Source organism: Protopterus annectens, chromosome 11.part0, assembly GCF_019279795.1.
Source record: "Protopterus annectens isolate FY-2018-M chromosome 11.part0, PAN1.0, whole genome shotgun sequence".
Lineage (NCBI taxonomy): Eukaryota > Metazoa > Chordata > Ceratodontiformes > Protopteridae > Protopterus > Protopterus annectens.
The window spans coordinates 1,214,673,390-1,214,687,150 of NC_056745.1; the positions used below are offsets into that span (position 1 = coordinate 1,214,673,390).

Consider the following 13,761-nt stretch of genomic DNA (forward strand, 5'->3'; position numbering starts at 1 on the left):
CAGTGTTTAAGCTTAAGTAAAAGTCTTTTTATTGTGGCAATGGGTATGGGGGAGAATTTTAGGTTAGAGTTGTGTGTAGGATTGTTTTCTGGGATGGTTTGGTCATTAGCTGTCTTGGTGGTGGTACTGTTAACCATAGGAAAGGTGGTGGTTAGGTTAGCTATGGTGTCAATGAAGTAGGAATTGAAGAGGGGGGCAAGTTCGGTAGAGGTTTTGTGTGGGTCAGAGGATGGGTTGCTTTGAGAACCTGGATGTAATAAATGGTTGATGGAGGACCAGAATTTTTGGGGATTATTTTTATGTTGGCTTTGTAGGTGGAGGCAGTGAGCTTTTTTATCATTGGTTATTAGATGTTTTGCCTGGTTACAGAGTTGTTTGTATTGTATTAGAGTTGTAGGGTCTTTGTTTTTCTGCCATGATTTCCAGATTTTATCCCTTGTGGACATGACTTCTTTGGTGGATTTTGAGAGCCAGTTTGAATGATTATGTTATTCGTTTTTGGCAGGTGGGTGCTTGCCTATTTAAGATGTCTAGGAATGTTGAGTTAAACAACTCAACAGCCTCGTTAAGTGGCAGGGATTTGAGGGGGTTCCCAATTTACTTTAGCTAAGGTTTCATTATATATATATATATGTATATATATATACACACACACACACACACACACATATTCTATATATACTACTTGATAGAGGAGCTTCAATAGTGATAGAAGAGGGAAAACGATAATAATGGTAGACTTATGTTAGCAAGGGGCTACTGGCAAAGAGGAAGATGATGTTGGCATGTATTTATAGTCAACCTAAAAGTGCTATTGTGTAGCTTAAGAAAATTTTGTGAGAAATAATCAGCTTTCAGTTTTAAAACAGAAGGAAGAAACTGTTGCAAAAGAGAGTAAAATCCCATGAGTGGAGAAGCTCCCTGGTCATCCTCAGTAAGAGGCTGTGATGCCTGATAAAATCCTCCAAAACTAGTTACGAAAACAAAATCGCCACTGATTCTAAAGACAACCACAGAGCATTCTATATCTATGTCAAGAATCTCAATGGCAACACTCAGATCTGCTCTGAGTTACACCACAATGGCACTAAATATACAGACCCAACTGATATTGCCAACATCCTGGCAGATAGGTTCAGTGCTAACTTTACCCCCCTCTCACCATCTCTATACCAGAAGAATGCAAAGTTCCTGTAATCACGGCTGCACAGGTAAAAAACACGCTCTCCAAAGCCAGGTAAAAACCACACTCTCCAAAGCCAAGAACACAGCATCCATGGGACCAGACAACATCCCAAGCTGTGTTCTACATGAACTACAGAACGAACTGGCACCCCACCTAAGTACCATGTTCAATCATAGCCACACCTCAGGCTTTGTGCCTGCTGAATGGCGCACAGTGACGGTTATCCCACTCTACAAGGGGGGGAGCCACCACAGACCCCAGGAACTACTGCCCCATTAGCCTAACAAGCCTGGAACGTATCATCATTGAACTTATAAACAAAGACATTGGTAATCTCCAAACTCTGGACCCCACCCAGTTCAGGTTTGTAAAAAGCAGATCATGTCTCCTAAACCTGATAGACTTCTTTGAAGCAGTCACCAAAGCTGTAGACAAGGGTAAGGTGGTTCAAACAGCCTATCTAGATCTTGCCAAGGCTTTCAACACCATCCCCCACTCTAGAATTATAGATAAACTCACTAAACTAGGTATAAATCCCTATGTCACAAGATGGGTTGCCAACTGGCTCACTGACAGAACCCATACAGTGAAAGTAGCAGACTCCAAATCTGACTTCAAACCAGAGACAGGTGGAGTACCACAGGGTTCAGTCCTGGGTTCTCTCCTGTTTGGTATCTACTTCTCTGAAGTACAGGCTAACACAGAAGGTCTTTGGCTAACGAAGTTCGCAGATGACTTCAAACTAGGAGCCATAATCGAAACTCCTAACGATGTGGGCATCCTACAAAAGGGCTTCACTGAGACAGATACCTGGTGTCAAAGCCATGGCCTCAAGCTCAATGCCAAAAAGTGCATTGTCATCCCCTTTGGTAAAAACTCTGTACCCATGAACTACAACATAGGCGGTAGTATACCTAACACCAAAAGTGTGATAAGAGACCTTGGGACACAGGTGGACAGTAGTCTCTCCTTTGATAATCACATCACCACAGTAGTCAGGAAATCCTTCTACGTGTCATCGCAAAAGGTTTCTCATCCAGGAAAAAAGAGGTCATTCTTCCCCTCTACTCATCACTCATTAGACCCATTAAAGAGTACAACGGCTCTTTTGGTATGTACCTCACAAGACATCTACAACAACTGGAAAGGCCGCAGAAATACCTCACAAAGAGGATTACCAGCCTCAAACAGGTGCCTTATGCAGACCGTCTCAAAAATCTCCAGCTTTACTCCATCGCATATCGCCTATTCAGAGGTGATCTCTGCCTAACATACAAAGCTATGTCAAACCCAGAGCTGTTGGGCATGCTCCACTTAAAGAAATCCCAATCCCTCTAAGCTACACGCTCTAGGGACCTAAACCTTGCACCACAATAAACAGAACATGCCGGATGGATAGATTCCTGTCCCAGAGACTTCCCATACTCTGGAATAAACTACCTATCTATATCAAACAAAGTTCCTCATTAGCACTCTTCGAGAAAAATCTTGATGATTGGATGGGAAATAGGAAATTCACCCCGGGGATAACCTCTGTGGCTCTGCTTGACAGTAGCACAGGATAATAATTTTCTTGGGTGGCAAAAGCCAGGGTACCTTTTTGGCTGGGCTTGTATAGGCCCCAGGGCTGATAGCCTAGTACCTACCTATGAACTTATGAACCTATGAAGTACTGTCACTTTATGGCTTATTGTTGCTTTGTACTGAAGGCCACTACCTTTGTTACAAAGTCTGACTGCACTTTGGTGGTCTTCATACTTGAGAAGGTGGAAGCTACTTCACTTTATTTTATTTATTTATTTTATTTTATTTTACATTTGTTGACCGGGAGTGCCCAGCTGAGCTATTGCCCTTTTTCAGTGGAGGCCCAGGGAGAAAAGCTCCAAAGATATACAATGCAACAAAAATAGCAATAATGATACATTTCAATAAAAATAGCAATAGAGAATTTTGGTAGTTAAAATACGCAAGCTACATACATGTTCATAGGTTCATAGGTAGGTACTAGGCTATTGGCCCTAGGGCCTATATAAGCCTAGCCAAACGGTACCCTGGCTTTTGCCACCCAAGAAATTTATTTTCCCTTGCCCCTGTCAAGCAGAGCCACAGAAGTGATCCCCTGGGTGAATTTCCTATCTCCCATTCAATCATCAAGATTTTTCTTGAAGAGTGCTAATGAGGAACTTTGTTTGATATAGATAGGTAGTTTGTTCCAGAGTACTTGTAATTTCTATTGCCACCTAGAGAACAGACCAAAGCAAAATATTCTGTTCTTTAGCTATTACTGTAGGCACTGGGGCATTAAACAGATACGAGTTCTTTATTGATTGCAACTAAGGCCCCTATATCTATAAATAAAACTGCTCTGGATGCTGACAAATAGCATGTAGTGTATAACATTTATTAAATAAACGTTTCCAAGTGCCACAGGTTAGTTCCAAATATAAGCAGTAACATTTTGCAACTACACAGATGAAATCTGTAATATTTAGGAAAACAAAGATATATACATTGGTGGCGAGAGAGAGAAACAGTACCTTCCTGAACTCTGAGCATGAACAGAAACAATGTACATGTATGTACTGTTGTGGGATGGGTTACTTTCTAGTGACTAAATAAATATTGTGGGTAAATAATCTATTTGTGAACCTAACTGAGTGCTAATATTTAGGACTGGAAGTCCATTCAGACATTCTAACCAAAAAATGCTTTTTTTATATTTTCATGATGCCTTAATGGTTGGTGATGGAATGGAAGAAAGTATAATATAGACACAGAAATAAATAATAGAAATGCCCTTATGCTTCAGAAGTGTGCAGATTCATGCTGGCCCACTGGCACAGATGTCGTAACCATGACTGATACAGGTGACTAATATTTGCGTAGCATACCCAGACAGGAAGGAGTGATTGGCCAGTGGACATTCATCTTATATCAGAAGGAAGGAGGGGGTGGGGATTTCTGCCACAGCAACATCCTCAGATGGAGAGCAGAAGGTCAGATCTGGGCATACATGTGCTAGCTGTGTCTTCATGTAGACATCACATTGTAAGACAGCACTGAGGACATTTACACACCATTGTGGCTGGTGATTTTAACCATTGTATATCTAACATATAGAAACAGCCTAGGAGTGGTTGTTTAAATTAAAATAAAATTGTAAGTGGTTATGGGTGATGATCACCTGCTGCTTTACTGCCACTTCTCACATATTCTCAATGTCTCTGCACTAAAATGCTAATCTCCTCTACAACAAAGAGGTTCCCAGCATGAGTTAAATTGTGGGGATCTACGTCATGTAGGACAGGAGAGCAAATGAGTTAAATATCACCGGGGGTGGGGGACTAGATGGTCAAGCTAGTGCAAAAAAAAAAAAAATGAGTAAGTTCTGTGAGATTGTTTAAAAAACCTAGCATGGGAGAGTTGAATGTCAGTCAGATGTCTACTAAAGCTTACTGCTGTGTAACTTTCTAATTAACTAATAGGGCTTTGGAAGTGTTACGATGTACTACCAAGTAAGAAGAAATGAGGCAGCACAAATATTGTTGTGCACAACTTCATAGTTCAACCCAGTCCAAGAAAATAATGATGTGAAACCTGATGCTAAAGAATGTCAGTATGTACTAGAAAATACATTAAGGTCTACAATAATGCATACATTAACATCTATGTCTCTGTGCTATTCAAAAGAAGGTTAGCAGTGTTCTGTTCCATTTCATTATATAGGACAGCTTGTGAAGCTGTTAGCATTATATGCATACATTCTGGCAGTGATATCTTTTTGATGATACCAAGACTTGCTCAGATAAATTTTCATTGGAAGTCCATTTAATGAACTGGACTTGATATACCATATGCTGTTTGAAAAAGACTTCATTAAGTAGTCAAGTGTGGCAGTATACGGACTACTGTGTCTTTTTGTTAGTATCCTAAAATTATTGAAAGGTGAATCACAAGAAGGTTTGGAATGTTTGCTTGCAATAAACTGTCTTTGAGTTGTGGTGGAATTTGGAAATAGGAGATTGGTGCTTCATTGTAAATGCTTGGTAATAGAGCCAAGTGGCTTTCAGAAAGGATCCAGGGAGTTATGACTGGGGAAACCACCTCCATTAAGAGGCCAGTCACTAGCAGTGTCCTTCAGCTTCTGTGTTGGGTCCACTCCTTTTTGGCATCTCCTTCTTGGATGTCAAGGCCAATGTCAAAGGTCTCTGGCTGACCAAGTCTTCAGATTACTGCAAACTAGGAGCAGTCACAGAATTTCCCGCACGTACTAACATCTTACAAGAAGGACTAACACAGACAAATAAATGGTACCAAAGCCACGGCTTAAAACTCAATACAAAGAATTGCATAATAGTACCTCTATGGGAATTCAGCCATCCTAGGAAATTACCTCAACAATAACAAACCCCTAAGAGTAAAAACAGTAGTCAGGGATTTAGGTATGTATGTAGATAGTAATCCAGCTTTCTGCCAACGTATGTCCAAGGAAGTAAGGAAATCATTCTGTGTTGCTCAATGTATAAGCAAGGGTATGACATCTAGGTCCAGGGGTGTCATCATGCAACTGTACTCAGTCCTTATCGGACCCATCATTGAGTATAATGCCCATTTGATATGTACCTGACCAGGCACATGCAGCAACTTGAATGTCCACTGAAGTTTCTCACAAAAAGAATACAGGACGTAAACAACAATGTCCTCTGCAAATCACCTCAAAGCCCTGTCTTTATAATGTTTCCTACAGACTGTTCAGAGGCAGTCTATATCTGGCATACAAGGCATCCTTGGATCCCACTCTGATGGACCTTTTGCATATTCACAAAAGGAATAGCATCAGAATTACTCAATCTAGGAATTTAAATGTTACTTATGTCATAAATAGGACACATTGGAGGAACAGCTATGTGTCTCAGAGAATCCCCCTTCTCTGGAGCAGGCGTCCCATCCATATGAAGCAAAGCTTTTTCTTTTTCCTTACTCTTATTTTCCATCCATAAATGTCCAATTTTGTTACATTTATAACATTTCAATTCACATTTTTTGCATCATGTCCCATTTCACCACAAATATAACATTTTATTTTGCCACAGTTACTTATTAAATATCCTTCTTTTCCACAAAAGAAAAACATGTTTTGGGTTGTCCCCAGTATTGTATGACACCACTATTCCCCTCCACATTTATCATGCATGGTATATGTATAATTTTTTTCTATTTCTGCTTTTAACACAACATTACAATCCCAGCCACCAGTCCATAAATCCCTTTTGTCAGAAACATTTGCAGTCTCCAGTACTTTTTTACATAACATTTTCAAATGTTTTTTCAAAGTCTGTCTGTCTACCTCTGTTTGAAAGTGTACACAAATTTTCTTTTTTGTTTCCCTGTTAAATGCTTTTATCAGAAAAAGATTCCATGGGTTATGGTCTTTCTTTTTATCATATTCTCATAGAAAATTTCCTTTGAAAACACAGTCTCAAATATAATGTCACAAAATGTCCCTGTGTTAATAAGTGCTTTTACCTCGTGCTTTTACACCCAAAGGAGCTATTAAATTGTCTAACGCTTCATACATGTCCATTTCTTTGTCTTCTTTACTGTGAATCCTTCCAACATACTTCCATTTTTCATTTCTGCCTTATTTTCTGCTACTCTACTCTTGCCTTCTGTTACTTTCTCTGCATATATTTTCTTTTCCATCTCACTTCTATATTTCAGGATTGGCTATGCATCCTCCTTTTGTATTTCTCCATAATTCCTCCCAGGAAACATCTCCTTCATTTTCTGGCTCACTCTGCACCACCATTTCTTAAAGTAAATCATCCCACAACCCTCTCGACTGGAGAGTTGTAATTATACATCCATCATTTACTGACTCATTTCCATCAAACAGATTTCTTTGAAACAATTCCTCAGAATCCAGCACACATTCTCTGATTTCTATATTTGCTTTCTCCACCATTTCTTTCATCACTTTATCATCTCCTTCTCTCTCCATTTGCCTACCTGTTTATATGGGACACTTTTGTGCCTGGAACAGAAACAGGAAGTGTTCTTCCAAAATGGGTCCCACTTGCAACAATGATGAGTAGGGGAAGTTCCTTGATGCCCTGGCCAAATTTCCCCTAGTCAATATGAATACCACCTAAGTTCTTCCCCCATGAAAAGAGACCATTGGCCTAGTAGGACTAACCCAGTCAACAAAGTGTAATTAAATAAATATAAATAATTAAATAAAAACTAAAATAAATTAATATTCCAATTCAGAACACGCACTTGAGGTAAAACACTAAAAGTCTATTTAGCATGTATATTATAAACTAATGAGTCAATACTTACTGTGGATGCTTGTTTTTCACATGTATTTTCTTGTCAAATTCAGAGAAAGCTTTCCTTACTTCTACTCTGAAAAACTAAAACAAAACATGCATTTAATAGCACTGTACAGAGAAATACCAACTATGCTTACACCAGTACATTTGTTTTACTTCCTTGTTTGTCCAGCAAGTTAACACATTTTGTATTAAATATGCAGTTTTACACTGCTTTGAAGAATTATTACAAGAAGACAGATACAAATTTTTGAAATATTTTTTTTAAGTATTATTGCCACATATTTAAAATACTTAACTGCTCCAACAGTGTCTAAGAAACAAAAAAGTAAAATAACATACAATAAATTGCTGCCTGGCTGAGATTTCTTAACTTTGTATGTAACTTGTATGATAAGTTTAAATACTCAGGAAAAAGTAACAAACTAAATTTGCTGACTGAAGGTCAGTGTGTAGTAACACTTCCTTCTGCAGCTGTGTAGGAGATGTGAAAGTAATTGTTATGACATCAATGATTTCCCTGCTTCTAAACATGGATACTGAATTACTGCAGACAGTTTGTAAGATTCAGCAGACTTGTGTCAGCACTTTTGGAATGGGGGCAGAGAACAGATGTGTGCCATACTTTAATCTTAATGTGCCCATTTTTGTAAATCAAACAAGCAAGATAAAACTACAAAAATGAAGTTTGAGTGAAATCTCAGATGAAAAGCGCTTCATTAAATCAGTTATTGGTTTTAGTAACAGCTGTTCCAAGTTGTCATTTTTTGTCGTTTTTATCTTGCTTGTTTGGTCTATGATTCGTTTTTGTTTCTCAGTTTTGTAAATCACAATTTTGTAGTTATAAATCACAATTTCTTCTTAAAAATGCTTAAAAAATATACAAAGTGAACAGACCCACACACTCATATCTATGTTCAGACACACACTTCCATTCTTCCTTGTTTCAAGACATTCTGGTAGTCACTCAAATTTCCTGTGAAAAGAGTAATTATCATTTTACCAGCACACGTATAAATGGAGAATTCCCATATACATACTGGTGTCTAGTTCTTCTCAAGCTTTGGAATATAGGTAGGACAGAGAAACTAAAAATTATATGGGCTATAATAAAATACCTGATCAATGTCACATCATCATATCCACACAAGGATAAAGATATCAAGGCAAATCCCCTCTACAGAGGTGCAGTCTGCGGTCACTGATGCTCTCTCTCTCTCTCTCTCTCTCTCTCCCTCTCTCTCTTTCACTTTGTATATGTATAACTATATGTAATCTATCCCTATATCTGTATACACACAGAAAAGTTAATATGTGTGTGCATGTACATACATACAGAATAAACCTACTAATCTCTTAGTAATCATGTAAAATTAAGTGTGTAGCAGAAAAACAGTAAAAAGCATGAAGAGAACACCCAAGTGGAACTAATGAAAGAAAGTCTTATTAATATCTTTAAGGTTTCAGAACTGTAAGAGTGTTTGTGCAGTTCAGAAGGTCTTGTTCAGACAAACTCAATAAACCCATGCACACCATTTTAGTTGGAACCTGTTGACAAAACACAGGCATATAATTGCAATAATAGAGGGACACCCAATGTAGGGAAGGTTGGGTCAGCAACTAACAGTGAGAAATGTTCCAAACCTGTTTCTATTCAGTAACTAATGACTAACTCATTCAGTGTATTTCTGTGGTTACATGGAGTGTGGAAGGAAGGTTTGTATGCTAGTAATGGTGGTGTTGAGTCTGGAACAGCTGGGAAGTGAATAAGTAAACCAGAAGGAAGATGGCAAGTATATGCTTTGATCTACCAAAGCTGTGATCGGCTAAATGGTATTATTCATAAAGTAAGCATGAATCAGTATGGATAGAGAAATAAAAAAACAATGGGATCAAACAGATAAATTCATAGATACTCCAAGGCCACAAAGTCTTATGATCATTCATTCTCTGAGGTGGCACCTGTTTTCTGCAGGTGTCGATACCAGTCAGTTCTGGAGTAAATTTGTGGATACCTATCCAGTTATCTAGGTTATGTTTAAAGGATGATAGTGAGTTATACTGCCTAGCATACAGGGTAAGTTTATTACAGGAGGTTTAGGAGATGCTGGGTTATAAACCTGTACCTCTACAATGTGTTATTTGTCTGTTGGTGAAGATTTAGGCCCTTGAGTCTAGTAATAGAGGAGATATAAAGAGATACAAGAGGTCAAAGACAACTTTGTCTCTAATGATGCAGCAAAGCAAGACAGAGATTGTTTGTAGTGGTGTATGGTCTACACAGAATGATGATAGGAGGGGCTGTCTACCACAAGTGACTGTACTACACAGTTTTGCATTTAGTTTGAGCCCATTTTTACTCCCCCAAGAGTTTACTAGAGAGAGATCATTCTGGAGGGCTTGGATGTTTGAGGATAGTTTAACTAAACCCTCAGTTTGTAGTAATCTGCAAACTTTAATAGCTAGAGTTCTGGGGCTCTCTGCTTGGAGATCTGAGAAGTAAATGTTGAAAAGGAGCGGTTCCAGGATCCAGCCCTGAGGGACATTGTTGCTGGCTTTCATACATTTTAATGAGGCTCCTGTGACTCAGACTGTGTGGGTTCTGTCTTTCAACCAGTTTGTATTTTATATCTTGCCACATATAAGTCAATTTCTTTTTTCTTTCCTTCCCCATAGCTGACTGTCAGCTGTCACCAGCTCCTGTCTTTGTTCACAGGGGCTACAAGACCCACCTTAGCCATACCCTTATCAATCTAACCCACAACTGGGGCCATTAAGATCAAGGATGCTGGTCCAGTGTCTTGTTGCTGGGGAGTGTGCGCTAACCCCCCCCCCCCGTCTAATGGCAGCCTTGTGAACTCTACAATAGCTGCTTGTGGGAGGTGCATGTATACATCTGAGCAAGTGCAGCCTTCCGGTCGAGCAGCTTACCCACTTGTTGGCATAAAGCCTGTGCAGTAAGCTTTGGCAGCCTCCCTGCCCAAAAGGATGGATGAGCCCACATTGGCCACTCACTCCTGTCAGGTCCCTCCAGCATTCATGCCGCTACTTGAACACGGGTACTCTGGGGTGCAGTAAGGGCTTTATCCCTCTCTGCCATGCAGACAAATACATATGGGTCAATTTTTAAAGCATTTAACTTCTGTATGATGCCAACATGGGGAAAGATATCTTTGGCAAAGTCAAGATATCCTTTATGTACCACTTGGTGACAGTCTACAGCATCAGTAACCATTCTGAAGATGTTTAACAGATTCAATAGACAGGATCTGCCTTTCACAAATCAAGACTGTCAGCTTTCTTTGACACATGATTGCCTTCTCCTGTACAGCCTCATGATGTATTAAAATGCAATTATCCTCAGAAGGTAAAAGTTCCTACAGAACTACACCATTCTCATTACTTCCATACAGTTCTACTGCACTGGGCCATGTGAGAGCTGCATAAGTACTAGGATGTCCATTTATCAATGTTTTTAAGCAGGGGTGGCTCGGAGCATCGGACTGCCGGACTGCAGCCCCCTCAGTTGTTTTTGGTCTTGTGTGTATCTTTTAATGTAATCATTAAATTAAAAAAAAAAAAGAAATCTCTCTTTTTTCACTTTAAATTTCGAGTCCGCGACTCAAAGTGCATGCGCATATTGCGCAGCTTAACATGCGTTGTAAATAGCTTTTTTTTTTTTTTTTGGTTTACATTGCAGCCCGGAGGAGCACATAAGGCATCATTGTGATGCCCAGAAGTCTATGCAGCAGCGGTTCCAAACCGCATAGACTTGGAAGGGGCTCGGACTGCGACGTCCGCAGGCATGTCAGTCATGACGTGACTGCTGAGTAAAGCCTAAATGCTGCTGATTGGTTGTCGCTCTCTTCCCGGGCTTTATGTGCTGGGAAAAGAGCGAGAATCAATCAGTTCAGTTAACTTAGCTTGCTTTGTTGTGGTCGTGGATTGTTTCGTGTCACGTCGTGATCATTTTACTTTTTTTTTTTTTTAATTTTTATTTGTTTTGTTTGATTGAGTGAATTTTGTAGAAGAACAGAAGAAAGAAGAAAGAAGAAGAAAAGTACAGAGTGAAGGTGCTGGTGCAGAATTAAGTAAGTAAGTAAGAGGCTATTTAACTGTTTACACAAGACAGCAGGTCAGTTCAGTTACTTTTATATACAATGAATTGTACTTGAAAAAAAAATATTATACTATAGTAGAAAAAAGTAAATATTCTTATTTTTAGACAACTCTATACTAAGGTCATCACATACAGGCAGCACACACATTTTAAATAACAGGAAAATACAGCGACAGCCGTTGATGTACTGGTCAGTTTATGCAGACTGACTTAGCAAACAGGCACTTTCCCTAGAGGTAATGCTACATCCATGATAAAGATGCCAATTATCAATTTTAAAGGGAAGCAGCAAGCATATCTATAAAATCTGAGGTATAAAAATGATTACATTACAGTTATGACATCATATAGGATGGCACAGTGCATTTTTTGTCAAAAATGATATTATACAGTGCAATTTGTTTATTATAAAAAGTTAATTAATGCATTTAGTATAAATATCTGAACAAAACTGATAGATATTGTGGGGAATGTGAATGCGTGATGCTGTTGTGGAAAAATATTCAGCTTTTTATTAAAAGAGATGGACATTAGTACGATGTGAAAAGCAATAAAGAAGAGAAAAAAGCCTCATTCCAGTTAAGTATGATGGGTGTCAAAATTGATGAGTTACTGCAGAGATTGTATGCACTAGAGAAACCCACTTCTAGTACATTTAATAATAAAGTGACAACATAAACTCATTTAAAATGAAAGATGCTAATGGTTTGTGAAATATTCAAGTTTTCTCATAAAAAGGTGCATAGAAATGCAAATATGCCTTGCTATACTGCAGCATCATACAATTCACAGTTTATAGATGGATTGAAATATTAATGGACTAATTTTACTGTACAATGTGTTTTAAATGAGTGTTAGCAGATGAAGATTTAGCATTAGAACATGTCATAAACATTGCAATGGCAATACAACAGATAACATAGGTGTCTTGTTTGTGAATGCCTGCCTTTGACTTTGATGAAGGAAATGTTCTGAATTGGGCAGTTTTGTCATTATTGGTGCATGCATTTTGTTTCATTTTTTACTGGAAAAATATTCAAAACAATAGGAAGGTGTATCAAAGAGCGTATGTATGTTTCATATGCAAGGGGCCTATGATTTGAAAACAGCCCAGAATTAATATTTATCTGCCACTGGTAAAATGTATTTTCTTTGAATGTGGGTTTCAATGCTGTTTCAATGAATGTGAGTTTCAAGGGCAAAGAAGTTTTAATGCTAAGTTTTTTTAGCAGATGGCTTGGTGTTTGTGCTGTAAAATGCAAAATAAAACTTTTAAATGAAGTCCAAATCATCATGGAAGTAAATCAGTATGCACATTAGTGTTTATGGTAATTGGAGTGAAATAGCCAAGTAATGGGATCATTGGAATGGCTGCAGGAGGAGGCTCCATTTGAGCATGATTTTGTGAGGGGAAGGGCGGCAAACTTAGACAGCCCCAGCTGAACTATACCTCCTAACTGTCCAGATTTTCAGAGAATGAATATATTTTTGTTCCTCATAAAATTTGTGGCAAATCATTTAGGAATTAAGTCACTAAATGACACACTGAGTTTCAGAATTCATAACCAATGCATGCTAAAGTAAGACTTGTTCTATCAACTGTCTCAGTTTATACAAGAGCAATTTTTAGTACTGTTAATATGTTCCCCCAATATATTTGGCCTTGTCCAGATTTACTGCATTAACAGGTTGAGAGGTACATGCATGCAAATTGCTTTATAGAATTAGGCATAGCCAAACTTCTCAACTGTCCGTGATTTTGGCTCAAAATGTTGCTCTTTCCCTAATAATCCCTCAGCAAAATAGCAATTTTGGAAGAAAACATGGAGGGTTTACAATTAAGAAATAACTGTAATCATAGTTATAGATTACTTTTTATTTCATAAATGCACGTAGATTCTTTTATTTTGTCAGCTGCTCAAGTTAGCAGTACTAATATTAAAGTGTCCCTTCTTTGACAGGTTCCCAACTGTATTGTGTGGCTATTTTATATTTTTACATCACATTTTTGGTCCATTTTTCATAAAATTGTGTTTTGGCAAATTAGTGACAAATCATTAAAGACTGAAGTTAGAAAATGACAGACATTTGAGTTTCAGATTTCATACCATTCAGAAAAT

General features: G+C 38.3%; 1 protein-coding gene across 1 annotated transcript in view; it reads right to left on the reverse strand.

Moving 5' to 3' along the window:
• LOC122815793 (C-C chemokine receptor type 6-like) overlaps positions 1-13,761 on the reverse strand; it is a 438,699-nt gene that overhangs the window by 162,826 nt on the left and 262,112 nt on the right. Inside the window, exon 2 of the mRNA XM_044088578.1 lies at positions 7,529-7,602. The gene's annotated coding sequence lies outside the window, so the exon portion shown is untranslated. The remainder of the gene's footprint in view (positions 1-7,528; positions 7,603-13,761) is intronic.